The 19,553-nt window shown below is 35.5% G+C and overlaps 1 protein-coding gene and 1 long non-coding RNA gene across 15 annotated transcripts in view; both read left to right on the plus strand.

Moving 5' to 3' along the window:
* The window catches only part of TMEM135 (transmembrane protein 135), a 280,594-nt gene that overhangs the window by 165,201 nt on the left and 95,840 nt on the right, over positions 1–19,553 (plus strand). The gene's annotated exons all lie outside the window — the stretch shown is intronic.
* Positions 6,875–12,070, plus strand: LOC146399777 (uncharacterized). The gene is made up of 2 exons (XR_014814864.1): positions 6,875–8,052; positions 8,919–12,070. It is a non-coding gene; the product is annotated as an uncharacterized LOC146399777 (long non-coding RNA).

The following is a 19,553-nucleotide window of genomic DNA, read 5'->3' on the forward strand; positions in this document are numbered from 1 at the left end:
CATGCTTATTCTTTAATTTTTTTGGGGAGAGGGATCTTTTTAGGGCTGCACCTATGGCATATGGTGGTTCCCAGGCTAAGGGTTAAATTGGAGCTGCAGCTGCTGGCCTACACCACAGCCACAGCAATGCCAGATGCTAGCTTTATCTGCAACCTATGCTACAGCTCACAGCAATGCCGGATTCTTAACCCACTGAGCGTGGGCAAGGATTGAACTGCATCCTCATAGATTCTAGTCGTGTTTGTTACCACTGAGCCACAATGGGAACTCCCATTTTTTCTTTTATTTAAGTATACTTGGTTTGCAGTATTGCATTAGTTTCTGGTGTACAGCCAAGTGATTCAGTTATGTATATATTTTTCAGATTTTTCTTTTCCATTACAGGTTATTACAAGATATTGAACTATATTTAATATCTTACAGTACTGCTTTCTTAAAGAATAGTATTACTGATACCAATAAGAAATAATAATACCGATACCAATAAGAAATAATAATACCAATACCAATAATAATACCAGTATATTTATGTATAGAAGAAAGTTATAATTATCATAAAATATACAAATCAAAACAATCATAAAACTCTAGTTAAAATGACTGCCTTGTATTTGTAAATCTACTATATTCAGTAAGGTTCCTGTCGTCCTTCACATGCTCTCTCAACCCTCCAGAATTCTCTATGAAGTCACTGGTTGCTATAAGTATGGAAGTAAAGAGAGAAGGGAAAACCTAATTCGTTGTACTTAGAGTTCCCCTTGAAGTTGGTGATAGTTATCCAAGAGCAGCTATGTCCCTCTTTCAGCCTTGGAGGATCTACAATATATAACGAATCACATGTGATGTGGTATTGTTTTTTAGAAAATTATTAGATATCTTGCTTATTTCCTGATGCGTGGCCATAATTTTAGCCTTCGTATAACATAAATAGATGAATTACATCTTACTAAATTGGTGTGTGCATAGGCCATTTAATGAATGTTGGGTTCTATTTTTTTTTGCCCTTTAAAACTGTATAGGTGGGAGTTCCTATCGTGGCTCAGTGGTTAAGGAATCTGACTAGGAACCATGAGGTTGCGGGTTTGATCCCTGGCCTTGCTCAGTGGGATAAGGATCCAGCGTTGCCGTGAGCTGTGGTGTAGGTTGCAGACGCGGCTTGGATCTGGCATTGCTGTGGATCTGGCATTGCTGTGGCTGTGGCATAGGCTGGTGGCTACAGCTCCAATTCGACCCCTAGCCTGGGAACCTCCATATGCCGTGGGAGCAGCCTTAGAAAAGGCAGAGAGACAAAAACCAACCAACCAACCAACCAACCAAACAAACAAAAAACCATATAAGTTTTATACGTTTTATTTTTTTTAACCAAGTATGCTTTTTATTTAAGTCTTAGTTGTGTGTCATTTGAAATAAGTTTATTAAAATCTGAAAAAAATTTTTAAACTTTGAATATTTTACCTTAGAAACATGAGTGCTCTTTGTAAGATACCAAATGCAAATCCAGTTAGCCACATATGGGCAATTTATTTACTGTGAAATGTCTGTCTTTCCTTTCTTCCCTGTCTTCCTTTTCTGCTTTTCTTGAATATGATACTGTCAAGAATGATACATTTCAAGCAGTTTCAGTCAGTTTGATTGAAAAAGTCTTTTCCCCATTGCATGCAAATGAAAGCTATTTCGTGTGGCTGTTATTTTCAGTCCGTAGTTTCTTGGACTCTGCCTCCTATTGTGGATGTTCCATGGTAATAACAATGGGTAAAACTTGAGACATTTTAAAAACATGGCATTTGCTTGATATTATTATGGTAGCATTTTAAAACAATTTTCAGTATCTGGGCAAGACTGCTTTGTAGCAGTTACAAACTTGTATGGAATAATACCACTCTGTTGGCTAGAATATTAAAGAAAACAAACCAGTTTTTAAAACCAGCTTTTATAATTTTAGTTGGAAAAATAAAAATCATGTAAAAACAATACTTTTTACATGATTTTTTTGTTTTGTTGGGAAATATTTTAGAATTTGCACTAAAAAGTGATGTATAACTTTTATCAACCTTTTGTAGTGGTGAAATATTCAAAAATTAAACATTTGATTGAATATTACAGGTACAACTTTTGATATACATAAAATTAAAACGAAGGTTCTTAAAGTTATATTAGCTGTTTTTTTTTCCCACTGTAGTGAACTTAGTTAATTAGGCACAAATACTAAGGAAATAAAATTTAAAAGAATGATAAAATCAGTAAAATCTACTATATGTTTGATTACTTTAGGGCATGCTAGTCTTTCTAGCCAAAAATTGTTGTAATTCGACTATATCAGATTTAGATGCCTGGCCATTAGAGTGTTTTCTTTTTCTTTTGTACACAGTTGGGGTATTATTTTTATGGAGTTCGGTGAGGAGAACCTGAAATTGAGGCTTAGTTTTACAGGAAGATCTTTTCAGAGTTGTCAGGAAGTAGATTCCAAATATAATTGTGCAGTCTGGCCACTTATTCAATATTTCTTGGCTTTCTGATAAAGACAAAGCCCAGATTGAGTGAAATTCTCAGAGAAACCTGAACTTTTTAGTGCATAATCCTACAAATAGGATAATACAATATATGCCATTAGTGGGCTTTAAAAAAATATTAAGAATTTTTACAAATTACTATCTAAAAAATTAAAATTACTTTATGGATAGATACATATTTTAGAACACATTACCTAATATTAAATATTGGTGTTTATAATTAAAGATTTGGAACATTGAAGGGATATTTATGAAGTTTGGTTATATTTCTCCAGGATAAAAAAATATGAGCTTTATTTACTGTACCAAAAAATGGAAATAAAGTATTTTTCAGGTCTAGGCTATTTTTATCTTCAGGAAAATAAAAAACAAAACTAGTTTTCCTCTTTCTAGAAATTTCCTGATATAAACAGAAGGTACAATAGCTGCATGACTATGTATTCTTTTAACACAAGAAATTCTAATTCAGCATAAATGGTAAAACATACCTGACCTTTACACAGAGTATTGTTACATAGTACAGAAGGAAAAACACCCTAAGTTCCTTTGTGTTGTCACATAACAGAATAAACTTTGTTCCTCCATTAGAATCAAGAAAGGAGATGTTGTACTTCCCATGTGGCTCACAACAAGAAAGGAGATATTAACCTGTAATTTGACATTAGATACTGATCTCTTTCTGAATTAGCAAGTGAAATTTGCTAAATTTGTGCTCTTGATGTGAAGGATTTCTTTACAGTACTTAACAGTTCTGTTAAAATTAGTAGTTTTCATTATTTTTATAGTTTATTTGTGGTCGGTTTCGTTTTATGTGTGGCATGGCAAAAAAGTGTCACTTAGGTTGTCAAGAGTCTTAAGCTTAAATTTTATTTTCATATTTAATTATTGAAGCATTTCTCGAAAATCCATTTATCAAGTGTGTCGTAAATTCAATGCTTATGAGAATGAAAAAGTTACATAATGATTTTTAAAATTTGTATGTTACTTGAAAAGAAAATTGTCATTTATTTGCAAAACAAGTGACAAAGCATAAATTAATTCCATCTCAATCCATGTTTAGTTTGTCTCATTTTACATTTTTATTAGGATACCTCTTTTCAGTCTAAATTTATTTAGGAGGAAGTCTATTAGAGTGGGAACCTTGGAAACCCTTGAAATGCATTATAGTGTTCTAGGGGAAAATAGAACAGAACTAAACAAAAACAATTTAATGTGGTTATTTTCCAAGTTCATAACATCTAATGCCTGAGTGTAGTTAGTTGGTCCTTTTTTCCCTTCCCTTCTTTATTCCTTTTTTCCTTACTTCTTCCCTCCCTCCCTTCTTCCTCATCTTTCTTTCCTCCCTCCCTTTCTTTCTGTTCTTCAATGATTGAACACCTACTATGTTCAGGCACTTGTAGCAGATGGTGAGGACAAGTAAAAGGAATGGAAAAAACTTAGAAAAAAATTTAGAAATGAAGAACATTTGACAAAGTACCTCGTTTTTTGTTTTGTTTTGTTTTGTTTTTTGGTCTTTTTGCCTTTTCTAGGACTGCTCCTGCAGCATATGGAAGTTCCCAGGCTAGGGGTCTAATCAGAGCTGTAGCCACCGGCCTACGCCACAGCCACAGCAACTCGGGGTCTGAGCTGCATCTGTGACCTATACCACAGCTCACAGCAACGCTGGATCCTCAACCCACTGAGCAAGGACAGGGATCGAACATGCAGCCTCATGGTTCCTAGTCAGATTCGTTAACCACTGCGCCACGACGGGAACTCCAGAGTACCTAGTTTTATAAATTCATTCAAAAATATCTGATTGTCTCTTTTTACTTTGCTGTATACTGAGGATTTTTTTGCTTACAGGAGACTCATAGTTTAAATATATTTGGTACTATACTGGGAGAATGTACAGATGCCATGGATATAGGGAAGGGAGCATCTTTGCCTTTGAAAAACATTTTTTAAATGCTCTGATTTGGAACCTAACTCAAACGCTTTATGTGTTATTGCCATTTATTGAGTTAATATAGGATTTTTTTTTTTATTAATTTTAAGCCTAGTACATTTTACCAGAACCAGCCTTAATTTCCACGCCAGAATTTCTAGACTTATGGATGGGTGGCAGTGGGAAAAAACATTCTCTACTGTTACTGAATTTTCATCTACCCTGTATTCTGGGTCACCACAGTTGTGGTCTAGGGATAGGGAGAGATATGTTTCTTCCAGAAAATGAAGTCTTGTGCACTTTCTGTATGTATCAAAGGATGGCCATAGCTGTGCTCAGAGCGTGAGCTTTCTTGGAGCTGCTCTCACAAGCATTTCTTGCCAGGTTGCTCTGCTGAAAATACTTGTGGTCCCCATTTAAGCATCTTCTTGCCACAATACTTTTACCTATAAAAATTTTTCTTTTAAGTTTTTAGATTCTAAGGCTTGCTCTCAAAAGTTTATATTGGGACTAACATATAGTAGTAGTATTGTTACTTCCTTCCCAAATCAACTTTAAAACAGACTTTTAAATGACACTGTTTCAAGGTTTAGACCAGAATTTGGAAAGTCTTAAATTGCCCTGGAATATGCAAGCTTAAATCTTTAGTAGTAACTTCTTGTAGGTTTACAAATACAGTTCTGGAGATTCTGCTATTTATTGCCATGTCAGAGCTTTTCATTTCAAAGACTTTTGGCATATAGAGGCGTTTAATGTAAAGGAGGTTAGCATCAGCATTAACATTTTTGCTACTGCTCATTTTTAGACCAATTCCCTCTGGGATCAGTCATAAGAATATTTAAAAACATGATAAGCTAGCCAGTACTGAGAAAATAGTAAAGCTCTTTCAATTAAAGACAAATTATTAGGGGAGTTCCCATCGTGGAGCAGTGGAAACAAATCCAACTAGGAACCATGAGGTTGCAGGTTCAAACTCTGGCCTCTCTCAGTGGGTTAAGGATCCAGCATTGCTGTGAACTGTGGTGTAGGTAGCAGATGAGACGCAGATCCCTAGTTGCTGTGGCTGTGGCATAGGTAGGCAGCTGTAGCTCCGATTAGACCCCTAGCCTGGGAAACTCCATATGCCAAGGGCACAGCCCTTAAAAAGCAAAAAAAAAAAAAAAAAAAAAAAAAAAAAGGCAAGTTATTGGGAAGGGAAATAGAAATAAATTCTAGATAAGCACTCAGATTTGTATTCAGTTTAAGTCATACTGATTATTTAACAACAGAATCACATCTTTAAGAATATTTTACTTTCTCAACTTTTGCCCTTCTTTAGCTGTCATTCCCATTTTCCTTGACAAACAATTTACAATTTGGAAAGATAATGCAAATGAAGATTTTGACTGCCTTTTTGAGGGAGATAGTGAAGATGTATTCTTTTTTAGAAATTCCATCTATTAAGTGTTCTTAATCTGTCTTCAGCCATCTTTATAAATGGAATTTAGAGTACTTGAGGATAGGAAATACAAAAGGACTAAGTGGAGATGTATTAATAGTATATTGGAGGAAAGGTTTTGATAACCCAAGCTTTTAGGTTATTTTGTAATAAATTTTAGGAGTATCTTACTTCATATACAGTGTAGAAGAAAAATAATAAACTCTCAGGGTAGCCCTATGAATTATATAATTTCTAATTTTACCGTATAGGAGTGTTTTGCATGATGCTATTATAATTGTAGAATTAAAATAGTCATATAAGGCACTAGAATTCAGAGTTAAAGTTGTTGTGTTTTCTATGGCCTAAGGTCAGTATGTCTCTTGTTCCCTTAAGTTAGTTTCTTCCAAATACTAAGTAAATTTATTTTTTTTAACATTTCCTCCCACATTAACTATTACTCTGTAGTGTGATACTTTTCTGTCTACATTTGTGTTTGGATAAAAACATCAGTTTACACAAGCTGTGGTGTATTTTTTTTATGTGTGTGTATTTCTATATGGTTAGAACAATATGTGCTCCTTTTTCCTATATTTGGAAAAAAAATTTGAAATACTGTAGGAACCACCTTTGGGGAATATTCAGTCATAATTCACTAGTTGAGTGACTTCGTATTCATGTATCACTTTTCTTAATATTCACCCATGACCTTGGTATATTAATGTAATGGTTGGTATGAATGACCCTTTATCATGATTTCTATTTTAATGAAGACAAATTACTAATTTACATTTTGGGGGAGAGGAATTTAACCTCAACCGCTAGGTTTGCGATCATTATCCTTACTCTTTCAGCTTTGCTTTTGCCAAAATGGTATGATATCATCATTGGGAATCTGGGCTATTTTGATAATGAACTTTTGTTTTCCACAAAGCTCTTCTTAAAGAAGGGGACATGGTCAGATACCTTTTGCAGTCTAAAGCATGCAGCGCTCCTGATAGAGAACTTTCTTTGAGTCTAGACACTGAAAATTCCTGTGTAATGCTATTACAAGTGGTTTAATGTTTCTGAATAGCAGAGGTTAGAGGGGAATGTCAAGAGGATGGAAACCTCCTTGTATTGACCTTTCAGAGACAGTGCATTCATGTCAAAAACTAATCAAGTGCAGCTGCAAGATTAATCGTGTGGAGAAGCTATAAACATAGAAAGCTGTGACCTCTATTCAGGACTGTTTTATGCATAAGCATTCACTTTGGAACTACTGACTCTGAACTTGAATGAACAATAATTTACTCAATTGAGCATACAGTAGTAGTAGTATTAAAATAATTGCTGAGCTTGGAGGGCCTGAGGTAGATCCTTACAGATTCCTGGTTGAGGCATTTGAAGAAACTAGAGTAGAATAAATGAGATGAAGGACAAAGGAACTTGGGTTTTTATTAATAATTGTTAAAATCCCTTATTAAAATTATTAGTAATTCTTGACTTTTCATCTTATAGAAGTGAAATTATGTTTTAAAATTATGAGGTAATAGTTCATTATTTTTTTAATAGAAAATAATTTACCCACTTAAACATTTATAATAGTTATGGGCATTCACAGGGCTTTAAATTTAGTCTATATATATCCGCAAATCTGGATTATTTGGAAAGTAACCTAACTGGATATTCAAATTATCTTGTCAGGTTTTTGCTAATCTTAGAATTCAAGATTTTCAAAGTTATCTAATGATTTATCTTTATGGCTTTGTTATTTATTGCACAGTATTTTTGTTTGTTTGTTTTTTATGTTAATAGACAGTTTTTAGAGCAATCTTAGGTTCACAGCAAAGTTTAGCAGGAAGTGTGGATTGTTGAGACATTATCCTCCTCCTGCCCTACGTCTCCGTCATACCAACATCTTCCACCAACGTGCATAGTTTACTTTAGGGTATATTCTTGGTGTTCTTCATTCTATAGGTTTTGTCAAATCTATAATAATATGTATCCTTCATTATAATATCATACAAAGTAGTTTCACTACCCTAAAAATCCTCTGTGTTATACCTGTCTATCCCTTCTTCCCACAGACCACTAGCAACCACTGATCTTTTTACTGTCTCTTTGCCTTTTCCAGAATATCTTATAGATGGAATGGTACAGTCCATAGCCTTTTCAGATTGGCTTCTTTCACTTAGTAACATGCACCATTTCTTACAGTGTGGCTTGATGAGCACATTTCTTTTTCTTTCTTTTCTTTTTTTTTTTTTTTTTGTCTTTTCTAGGGCCACACCTGAGGCATATGGAGGTTCCCAGGCAAGGGGTCTAATCGGAGCTGTAGCTCCTGGCCTGCGCCAGAGCCACAGCAACGCAGGATCCGAGCCGGGTCTGCGACCTACACCACAGCTCACGGCAATGCCAATGACAGATCATTAACCCACTGAGCGAGGCTAGGGATTGAACCTGCAACATCATGGTTCCTAGTCAGATTTGTTAACCACTGAGCCACAACGGGAACTCCAACTCATTTCTTTGTAGTACTAAATAATACTTCATTATATTCTTTTAGCTTTTAGGAAGGGAAAAAAACTTACATATATTAGTGCTGTTATTTAAACATTTTTTCATTTTAATTTTTATCCTTGCTAAGTAAAGTACAGTTTTTCCTTTTTGCCCATAATGAAACTAAGTCACAGAGAAATTTCCCAATTCAAAGGAACAATTCAAATCTGGGAATTGAATCCAAAGAGATCTTTTTCCTGCTGCATCTCCCTGTCTTGGAGAAGGAATATGTAGTATATTTAAAATCTTACATGTTATAGGTGCAACTAAATTTTTTTTTTAAATATAGCCTTTTTACATCTTTTAGGAGTTCCCATTGTGGCTCATTGGGTTAAGAACCTGACTAGTATCCATGAGGATGTGGGTTCTATCCCTGGCCTTGCTCAGTGGGTTAAGGATCCGGCATTGCCATGAGCTGTGGTATAGGTTGCAGATGTGGCTCCCACTTTGTGGCAGCTGTGGTGTAGGCTGGCAGCTGCAGCTCTAGTATGACCCTAGCCTTGGAAACTTCCATATGTCGCAGGTGTGGCCCTAAAAAATATATAAAAAAAAAAACCCCCAGAAAACCATCTTTTATGTTCCATTGACATTATTTCCTGTATGGAAGATAATCTGCTTTTGGACAAAGAAAAGGTAATAAGTCTGTATGGTATATATTGCTATTTTACTGAGGTTTTAATGTCTTAGTAGATGTAGTTTAAATTTTACTAACTTTAAGGTCAGATGCAGTACAAAGTGTTCCTTGGTTGTCATCCTTCTGTAATCTTGTGAATTATATATATGTATCTTTCCTGATGCAGACAATGAACATAACATGGTAATTAAGATTATTGTTAAGAAAGCCTCCTACTTGGACAAGTTAACTTTATCATTTGATGGCAGCTAATGCCAGCTGTACATTATGAAGGCTCCTACTTTGAGAAATGTGAGAAGAGATTTAAGTTCTTTTTTTTTTTTTTTTTTTTTTTTGGTTTTGCCCTAGCATGCAGAAGTTCTCAGGTGAGGGATCGAATGCATGCCATAGCTGTAAAAGAGCCGCAGCAGTAACAATGCAAGATCCTTAACTCACTAAGCCACAAGGGAACTCCTAGGTTCATGTTCATTATTCCCTTTTCCCCTCATATTTTCAGGCAACTGATAATTGAAAAAAATTCATATATAATTAGTACATTGAAAAATTTCTCTTGGTTTACTAAAATGTGTTAATACTGAATTTATATTAAGCCATCCAGGAACTCTAATGGACTCTGTCCCATGATTTCATTTTCTTAGATATATAGTAGGAGATTATAACAACCTATATACACATGCCTACACAGACTTTGGTTTTTATTTTAAAGAAGATTCTGTAAAAGTATTTCCATTATTACCATTTTAGCCATTTGCGTCTTTGTTAATCTACGTAACTGTTGAGGAGCAAGTGGCAAAACATGTGTGTGTATATATATGTATAAAATATTACATATGCCTTTTTCTAGGGCCCTCACGCGGCATATGGAGGTTCCCAGGCTAGGGGTCCAATCGGAGCTGTAGCCACCAGCCTACACCACAGCCACAGCAACACGGGATCTGAGCCAAGTCTGCAACCTACACCACAGCTCACGGCAACGCCGGATCCTTAACCCACTGAGTAAGGCCAGGGATCGAACCCGTGACCTCATGGTTCCTAGTCGGATTCGTTAACCACTGCGCCATGATGGGAACTCCTATTACTTCATTTATATTGATTTTCTCATATAACATGGTGACCTAAAGTATGTAAACTGATAACCTATGAAGTAAATGCTTTTATTTTCAGTATATAGTAAACTGTGGCTTGAAATGAATTAATTGCCACATGATCATACTCCTGACAAAAGGAATATTGGCAAGAATTATAAAGAGGCTGAGATTTTATTTTACCCTGCTTTCAGGCCAACTTGTTTATGAAACTGTCCATAATGTCAGGGATGCTGGCAGAAGATCTGAGATTTCCAGTCAGAGACAAGTGACTTTATTACTCACAGCAACAACAGTGGATAGAATATCATCATTTTTTTGGTGATAGTTCCTTGAGCTCCCAATTCTCCTAGGGTGATGAGAAGAGAGCCAGGCGACACCTGCAAACATATTCTGCAAACAAATACATTGCAGAAAAGGAGAACTCTGAGCTTGGGGGAACCAAATCTTTTATAATGGGTAATAAACATGCCTTTTTGCTCCAGAGCAAAAAAACCATAGCTTTCAAAGTTGTTCACTCTAAAGATACGTACTTCAAAGATAGTCTAAACAAAAGATAAGTACTTCTTTTATAAAATACGGAGAAATATGGAAGACCTATGCAGAATTTTCCCCCAGTCATACAGTGGTAGAGTGACTCTAAAGTAAATCTCTTAACTATTCTTTGATATACTGTCTCTCCGAGTAAAGTATTTTTGCCTTTATTTTTTTCCCTTTTCTCTTCTATGAGCCTTCTCTAGGTTCTTCTTGGTTATTCAAATAATTTTTAGAAGTATCCTTTTCCTTCCAGCTTTGCTGTCATTACCCAATTTCTGGACTCATGTCCTCTTTTGACTGAGTTATTGCATATAATCTGGGAGGTCTTTTCCTTTGGCCCCCCCCCCCACCCCCTTCATTTTGTTTTTGGGGAAAATGCCTCTTTCTGAAAGTCCTTTATGAATCTATAATAGGTTTACTTGGCCAGTCTTTGTTCAATGAATTAATGGATTGAGTTCATACAAATTATCCATCAAATCCAGGCTCTTTGGCCTTGTATTTAAAGCGATTTGTAATTTGTTCCTTTTTTGTCTAATCAACTTTTCTTCAGATTCCATTGTAATACTTACTTCTATAACTATTATTTTTTCATGTTATTTCATCTTTCTGAATTGCTCTCTGTAGTTCTTTTCTGAATTCTGCCTGTTCTGCTCTACCCTCTCCATGAAACTGTCCCAGACGGTACTGAATGTGCATTTTGTGAGCTCTTACCATGTTTTTCATTATGACTTTTTTAAAATTTAATTTTATTAAAGTATAGTTGATTTACAGGTTTTACATGTCTTTAAATGAGTAAACCCTAGTTGGGGATTCTCTATATTCAAGAGCTCAAGAACACACAGAATTAAGGAGTTAAAGAGAGAAGTAAACAACATAGTAGACATTAAAAAAAAGCCTGTCTCAGCAAATAATAGAACAAGTAGACCAAAATTAAAAAATAAAAATACAAAAGGGTAAGAACACAGAGGATCTAAACAACACAAATATCTACCTTGGTCTAATTTATATTTACAGAATAACCAACAACTACAGAATGTATGTAAGATGCTCAGTAACACCCTAAGTATTTGGAAATTAAACAACCTATACCTATAAAATTCGTGGTCATTAAGGAATTGCAAGGGAAATCAAAAATATTTTTAACTGAAAGATAATAAAAATGCTTTATATAAGAATTTCTGGAGATAACTAAATAGTTCTTGTAGGAAAATGTAGAAATTACTGCTTATGTTAGATATCAGTGACTTAAGATTTCATCACAATAACCTAAAAAAAGAACAAACTAAATCCAAGTAAGTGGAAGGAAGAAAATAAAGTAATAGCAGAAACCAATGACATAAAAACAGATAAAAAAAGAAAAGAAAATTAGCAAAGTTAACAAAGATACTTTTAAAAGCTCAATAAACATGAAATTCTCAATTATTTAAGAAAAATAAAGATTAAAACCAAATCAGCAATATCAGAAGTGAAAGAAGGGCTTTCCATGCACATCATGTAGGTATTAAAAGGATACAGAAGAACACTAGGAAAATGATGTCAACAAATTAGACAATTTAGATAAATGGACAAATTTCTCGAAAAACACAAATTACTAAAGCTCATTCAAGAAAAAAAAACATAACATGAAGAGCTCTATATTAATGAAAGAAATTGAATTAGTCACTAAATACTTTCCCACAAAAAACTAATCACACATGGTTTCACTGGTAAATTACACCAAATATTTTAAAAAGACATAATATAAATTTAATTAAAATGCTTTCAGTAAATAGAAGAGGTGGGACTAGGAAATATTTCAACAAATTTCATTTTACTTGTTTATTGCTAATTACTCATCATTTTTTTTTTTTTTTTTTTTTGGCTGCCCCACATCATATGGAGTTCCCAGAGCAGAGATCAGATCCGAGCCAAAGTTACAACCTAAGACACTGCTGCGGCTGGATCCTTAACCTACTGTGTCCCGCTGGAGATCAAACCCGCATCCTAGCACTCCCAAGCTGCCACTGATCCCATCCATTGTGCCACAGTGGGAAGTCCAATTGCTAATTATTCTTGAATTAAAATCATTTGTGTTAGTTTCGTCTATGACAAAATCAGAGATCATGTCATCAGAGTCTGTATCATCTTTGTTTATCTATTGCTAAATGAAGTGGTGGATGTGAACTTCAGAAGAAGAAATAAGAAGTTACATGGATGGAAAAAAACAGAGGTGTGGAGGAAGGTGTAAGAAGCCATGGGAACATGATTGAGACCTAGGATTATTTTAAGGAGTAGTGTGAGGTGAGGAGGGATAAATATAAAATTGTTTGATGGAGTGGTAGCCGTGGATTTTCAGTAGGCAATCTACCTACTGTAGATATTTGGATAAGAGTGGTATGATGAAAGTAGTGTATTGGGAAGACATGTCTGTCAGTTAACTATGGATTGGGAGGATTAAATACGAAGATGCTAGCTAAAAAAATATTTGCAGGTATTATTGATGGGTAGTTATTGTTCATGGATATATTGTGGATAGCATAGATGTTCTAGTGTCAAAACTAATACTTAAGAGGGACCTGAGGCTGGAATAGGATGGAGGCATTGCCATTTCTGTAGAGAGACACAATTAAACACCACAGTTATGTAAACTTTTGATATTCTTGCAAAGTTTGATATAGCAAGCAAGCTATGTTATAGCCAGATTTTTAAAATATATTGGTTAATGACTTAACATTGTGATGCTAGTGTCATAGGCCCTAGAGATACACAGATGATAAAGACACTCTCCTATTTTTCAAACCTAAGGTAAGAATTGGCTGAACGTGGTAAATTCAGTTAGATGGTGTTCTTGCTCTGTAACCTTTTCCTTGTGTGGAGTCCACATCACAGGCTGTGCCCCTCCCTGTTTGTCTGCATGCTGCTGCTGCTAAGAGGATGGGGGATTGGGCAGTTAGGAGAAATTGGGTGATTATCTGTCCTCCCCAAGGTCAAAGAGATAACCCCTTTGGTAGATAGGCTTGATGGGTTGATTGGACATGGGATTTACTTTCCTACTGATTATAATGAATCTTCTCTTTCCTTTCATCACTAAGTCTATCTGGTCATTTATGTTTGTACAGGTGGTTGTGAACTACTGTTCTAGTCATTTAAAATGTGATGCATTTTGTAATACATTTATTGAAACACAACTTTGTAGTAGCATTTTATAAGTGAGGAAATAATGTGCATCTGGTTTGAAAAGACCATGCTCTGTTCCAGATTGTTGGCAAAACTTCAGAAATTGCATCTGAGAATAATATGTAGTAATGTATGAAATGCTGTGATTCAGTGTTCCATAATGCTAGTAATACATGTCTGTATATAGTGGATAAAATTTGAGAATTGTGAAAATTTGTTATAATTAATTCCAAATTACTCAAGGATTATAGGAAGCCAAATGATGCTGCATTTAACTCAGTTAGGAATATCAAATGTTATTCCCTTTTCTTCCCATCTCTTAGTATAGGTTACTTCTGTAATGGTTCAGAGACGAAGATTTATTAAATGAAACAGTGTAAAAACAAATCTCACAGTTAAAGTATCCATAATATAACCTAAAGTTGCACTGCTCAGAGGCTAATCAGAAACATCTGTTGGGAATATTTACATTTAATGTTTAAGGTACATATAGTTGGCCAGAATAAAAAGTTTAGTTTATCCAAGTTTAATATTTAAAGGTATCTCAGCAGGATACCCATAGTATAAATCTATTATAGTAGGAACCATTATTGGGGAAATTTTATTTTCACTTTTACTGAAGTCTTATGTATACATTGAAATTGCAGTAGATTGCTGTTTAAACTTAAAAATTATCTCATGCCTGGATTCTTTATTTTCATGTGTATCTTTAAGTGTGTTAAGTGTGCAGGGTAGAAACTGTGTTGGTCACAATAGCCCACATAAAGGTAAGGAAGGTAATAAAAACTCTCCCTAGCCTGCTGTGATGCCGAAAAAAATCAAAAGGACTCAAGTCTTATCTAGGCAAGGCATGAGGCGACAGAATGCCGACCAAACTAGTAGCTAGCTACCACCCTTAGCAGTGATTTTTCTAACTAAATTTATTAATGATTAGTATGGAACAGAATGCTAAGGTAACGGAAAAAAGGATGAGAGAAGGGAGGGAGAACTTGTAGCTCAGATATCTTTTATTTTTTTATTTTATTTTATTTTTTTCCTTTTCAAGGCCACACCTGCAGCATATGGAAGTTCCCAGGCTAGTGGTGGAATAGCAGCTGTAACCACCAGCCAATGCCACAGCCACAGCCACATCAACGTCAGACCCGAGCTGTGTCTGTGACCTACACCACAACACACAGCAATGCCAGATCCTTGACCCACTGAGCGAGGCCAGGGTTTGAACCCACATCCTCATGGATACTAGTCAGATTCATTACGATTGAGTCACAAAAGGAACTCCAGCTCAAATGTATTTTAGTTTGGAGCCCTGTGCTGTTTACTTTGGGTCACTGGGCTCTTTGGATGGACTCTGGAAGTGGCACCCAGGGGAAAGCTAGGGTTGATGAAATTAATAATTCTGCTTTGTATTGTCCTTGGAAGTTCTATTGTGATCTTCATACCTCATGCTCTTGTTCTCTGATTTTCTGTGATTTTTGCTGTAACCTGAAATAGTTTTAGTGGACTTTTCAGGTGTCCTTTAGATCTGTCTTTGGGATTCAGGGACCACATGTTTCTGGCTTAATGGTTTATCATCATAACATTGTGTACTTAAGTGAGAGCATAAATTTTCCAAGCTATGTGGTAGCAACAACCACCATCATTTTATTGTACCTCATCATTGTGCCAAGTAATGTGCCTAAATGCTTTACATACATTTATTGTATCATTAAGTCCTCAAAATAGTGCTAAAGATATGCATTCTTAGCCCCATTTTATAAATATAAAGTTGAGGCTCAGAGAAAGTATCTCATTTCTTCTCAATTAGTACTTTCCAGAGGGAAATGCTGCCTCTCGGAACATGAAATTTTTAATGAAATTGGATTTTGGTGTTTCATGTAAACATATTGTTTATTACCGTCAAGTAACTGTATATGCCTAGTTTATTGACTGTTTTAAGGGCAGAGCTGTTATTGCTGTTGCTAAGTTCTGTGTCTTTTATCTCATATTCCTAGGCATCCTTTTGTCATGGACTTAGTGAGATCTGGAATGAAAAGTATAGTGAGAAGAATTAGGGAAAGAACGTAGAAAGTAAGGAGATTTTGTAGCATTGAAGAGGCTGTGGGAAGCATTATAACGTTTGGTACCTCTGACCCATTCACTCTCTTGCCTTCCCTTTGTCTATTCCTTTTGAAGATCAGTTAGAAGATTGGGAGGTGGAGGTTGGAAAGTGAGGGAACACTTAAAGAGATCTATTTTTTTAGCAACTCTTGTTTGTTTTTTTAGCAAGCCCCTTGTTTGTAAAGATCGCCAGACATAAAGCATTGAAATTCTCTTGAGATAGTACAGCAGGATAATCAGTTGGTAAAGAAAGGGCTCTTTGACTTCATAGCTGTGAGATCTGGGGCATGTTTATCAATATGAATTGGGCATAGTAATAATCTACTCATAATTATTAAGAGGATGAAATCAGATATTCTACCTCTCTCTCCACGTGTAGGCTTGGTAGTGAATATTAACAGATAGCAGAGTTTGTCTGCATAAAAGCCATTGGTTTTTGGATAAAATTTGTAGACCTTTTTCAGGTTTGAACTGTTTAAAGATAAACTGGGGCACATTACATTTTATAAGAACTTATCTGAGCAAACAGATTCTAATTGGGCAACTCCAAACTGAAGGTGGTTAGGAGTGCTCTGTGGAAAGAAGCCAGGGGAAAGGTTTTTACAGAGCAGACATGAAGCAGTGCAAAGAAATGATTTGATTGGCTGTAGGTTAAGCCATTGCCTTATTTGGAAAAACCTAGGTGGTTGGTTGTTATGACTGGTTGTTCTTAGGTTTCGATTTTTTTTTTTTTAACCTTGAGACATTTATAGGAATTTTATCCTGGCTTAGGTTTTATTTGCTTATGTAGGCTACCAAGGCATTAGAGCCACCTCAGTCTAAAGGTTTCTGTTTTAAATTACTTTAACACTACCCAAATGAACTCTTCTGCATTTCTTTCTTGCCAGTAAATGATGGGAACTTTGAATACCTTTTGTCCCAATTGTGAGAGTCATAAAAGAAACTAAAGCAAAGATATGTAATCACTTTGAAGGATTTAGAAAGGTTCTTAGGTAAGAACCACATTTGACTGAAATATAATTGAGTATATCAGCAATTCCAAAGGAGAACTTTGTAAATTACAAAGGGTGCTGGTCATTCAAGAAAGGGAGAGCCAGGAGTGGTAGGTGAAAGGTTAGCAGGGCCAGGACAGCAGAGAGAATATACTATGGCCCAAGAATGTGTCTTGCCTCTGATAGGTGTCTACCTACTGATAGAAACAGAGTAGGAATAGTGGATCTTCTGGTTTTAGCTTAACACCTGTATGTATTCAAGCCTTAATTAATTTATCTTGCTTTGGTCCTGTGTTCATCAGTAAACCTTCTGATTATAACCTGGCTTCTTACAGAGCTAATGTTCAGAGTTAGTATTCATTGATAAGGGCCTGGGAATGTACAGTCTTTGAGCAGTTAAGTTTTATAAACCACATTTTGGCTTGAGCTGTCTCTGATAGTTTCATTCATGTCAGTCAGTATTTGTGACATAGGTCTCTTTCCACGCAAAGAGGTCAGATGTCTTTGCCTGCTAGGAGCCAAACTGGTGCTTCTCTAATAGTCTCCCATAGGAGATGTGCTCCCAAATTTTTAATAAATACAGGCTTTTTTTTTTTTTATGACAATTATACAGTTCTGTGATGGCAGCATATGGCAGAACATTGAGCTGTATGAATCTTGCAAAGTGATGTAACCCGGGATACCTCTGAAGGTAATGAGAAGCCAGCAGCAGGGAAAGATTTCTGGGCCATTTGAGAACTTGTCCTTGAGAGTAAATGACTGTACACAGGCATATCTGGTTATGCTCAGGGACTACAAAAGAGCACATTTCAAGCTTCCACACTTGAAGGTACTGTGTCTGTTGTCCTGTCCTAGACCCCGGCATGGTAGTACAGTAAGTTTTTGTAGAAGGAGTGAGTAGAATGAATATTTAATCAGTTGAATAGGTCTGCTGTGGCCATATAAAACATAGAATACGCTTTATTTAAAAAACACTTTATTGAGGTGTGATTGACATTTAAAAGCTGTGCATATTTAAGGCAAAAAACTTGATGAATTTGGGGATAAATGTACATCTGTGAAACCATCACCACAATCAGCGCCATAAACCTGCCTTAACCTCCACATGTTTCTTCCTGTTCTCTTTGGACTTTCTTTGTATTTTTTGTAGAATACAGTCTTTAATGACTGTGCATATTTTGGCTGATATCACATCTATTGTCCTTTTCTAAATGGTAGCAAAAAAAGATCTTATAGCTGTTCAGTTGCAGCACAAATTCTGTGTAAGTGAACTGTGACTTAAGTCTTTCCTTCCTATAACATTCCATAGTGATGGGATGCAGGAAAGTAGAGTTTTAAGTACCTGCAGTGAGACTAAGAATGAATCCTTTTATGGGAACTGTGAGACATTGCTTTCTATTGTAGCAGTAGTTGTAACCATTGCTGGCCTGTGTGTTCCTCTGAGTCCTAATTCCAAGATCTCTGAGAACCCTAAAAGGTGGAGAAGCTCTGTCATAGACTCTGTTGAATCCTCAGTGTCATACAGTCCTGCTGGGGACTTGTGGGGCCACCAGGTCATCTTCTCCAGGTACCTTGCCAGTGAAAACCAGACTTTTTTCAGACTTCTGTGTACTTAAAGTAGGATTCATAATAGGTCTGCTAAGTCTTATTCACTGAAGAACTGTATTGGGAAGTTACTTCCTTGTAGGCTATGCTATAGACTATCGAGTGAAGGAGAGTTTTCCTTAAGGAAAACATACTACCTATGAAGATCAGACTTTTCGTATTTTCTTTTGGTTCCAGCACCAGGTTATGAGGCAAAAAATATATATGCTAGTAATTATGGTGTTTGCTTAATTAAATAGTTTTATTTTAAGTATTTAAACATTCCCCCCTAAATTACATCACTATGGAATGTTGTGGGAAGGAAAGACTGAAGCTATGGTTCACTTCTGCTGAATTTCTTCTGTTTTAACAACTGTTTAGTTATAAGACATTTTTCAGCCAATGTTTTGAATAAAGTATTGGATAAAAATGTGTTAGCAGCCAAAATATGCATCTTTATTAGGTCATTAAAAAGTATGTTCTAGGTTTTATATAGCCATAATTGACTTTCTATTCAACATTGTTGCAATATATAGAAATGTAGGTGCTAAAATGTTTTATTCTATTACCTATTATAATTTCTACTCTATATCTAATGCCAGTAGAATCCATTGCTATTAAGTAATGCAAAACCCCAAGTCTTCTCTAAGTTTTGGATTCATTCACATATTTTAAATGATTTTAGATTAAATTATTTCTAAAAGATGTCACATATCTCTTTCTTAATTAGAATGTATTAAACACCACTTAAGTAATTCATGATTAATATGAACTATTTTATAATACCGTGGGTATACATTTAGGACCTATCAATCTGTGTAGGGCTCTTGAGTCTACACTCAGTCATCTCCAGATGACTGTTAATTTTTTATTTCGTTACTTATTATCAATTGTTGTATAATGAACCACTCCAAAACATAGTGGAGTTTTATTTGCTTATGATTCTGGGCACCTGTAGTTTAGTCTGGGCTTATTAGCCTGGCAGTTCTCCTGCTGACGTCTCCTGGGATCAGTTACACAACTACAGTCTCCTGGTGCCTTGTTTGGCACTTCATGGTCTTAGATGACGTTGA

The sequence above is a fragment of the Sus scrofa genome, chromosome 9 (assembly GCF_054392235.1).
Source record: "Sus scrofa isolate SSC_HxYL_T2T_F1_AM1 chromosome 9, Sscrofa_HxYL_maternal_Yorkshire_Landrace_v2.0, whole genome shotgun sequence".
NCBI lineage: Eukaryota > Metazoa > Chordata > Mammalia > Artiodactyla > Suidae > Sus > Sus scrofa.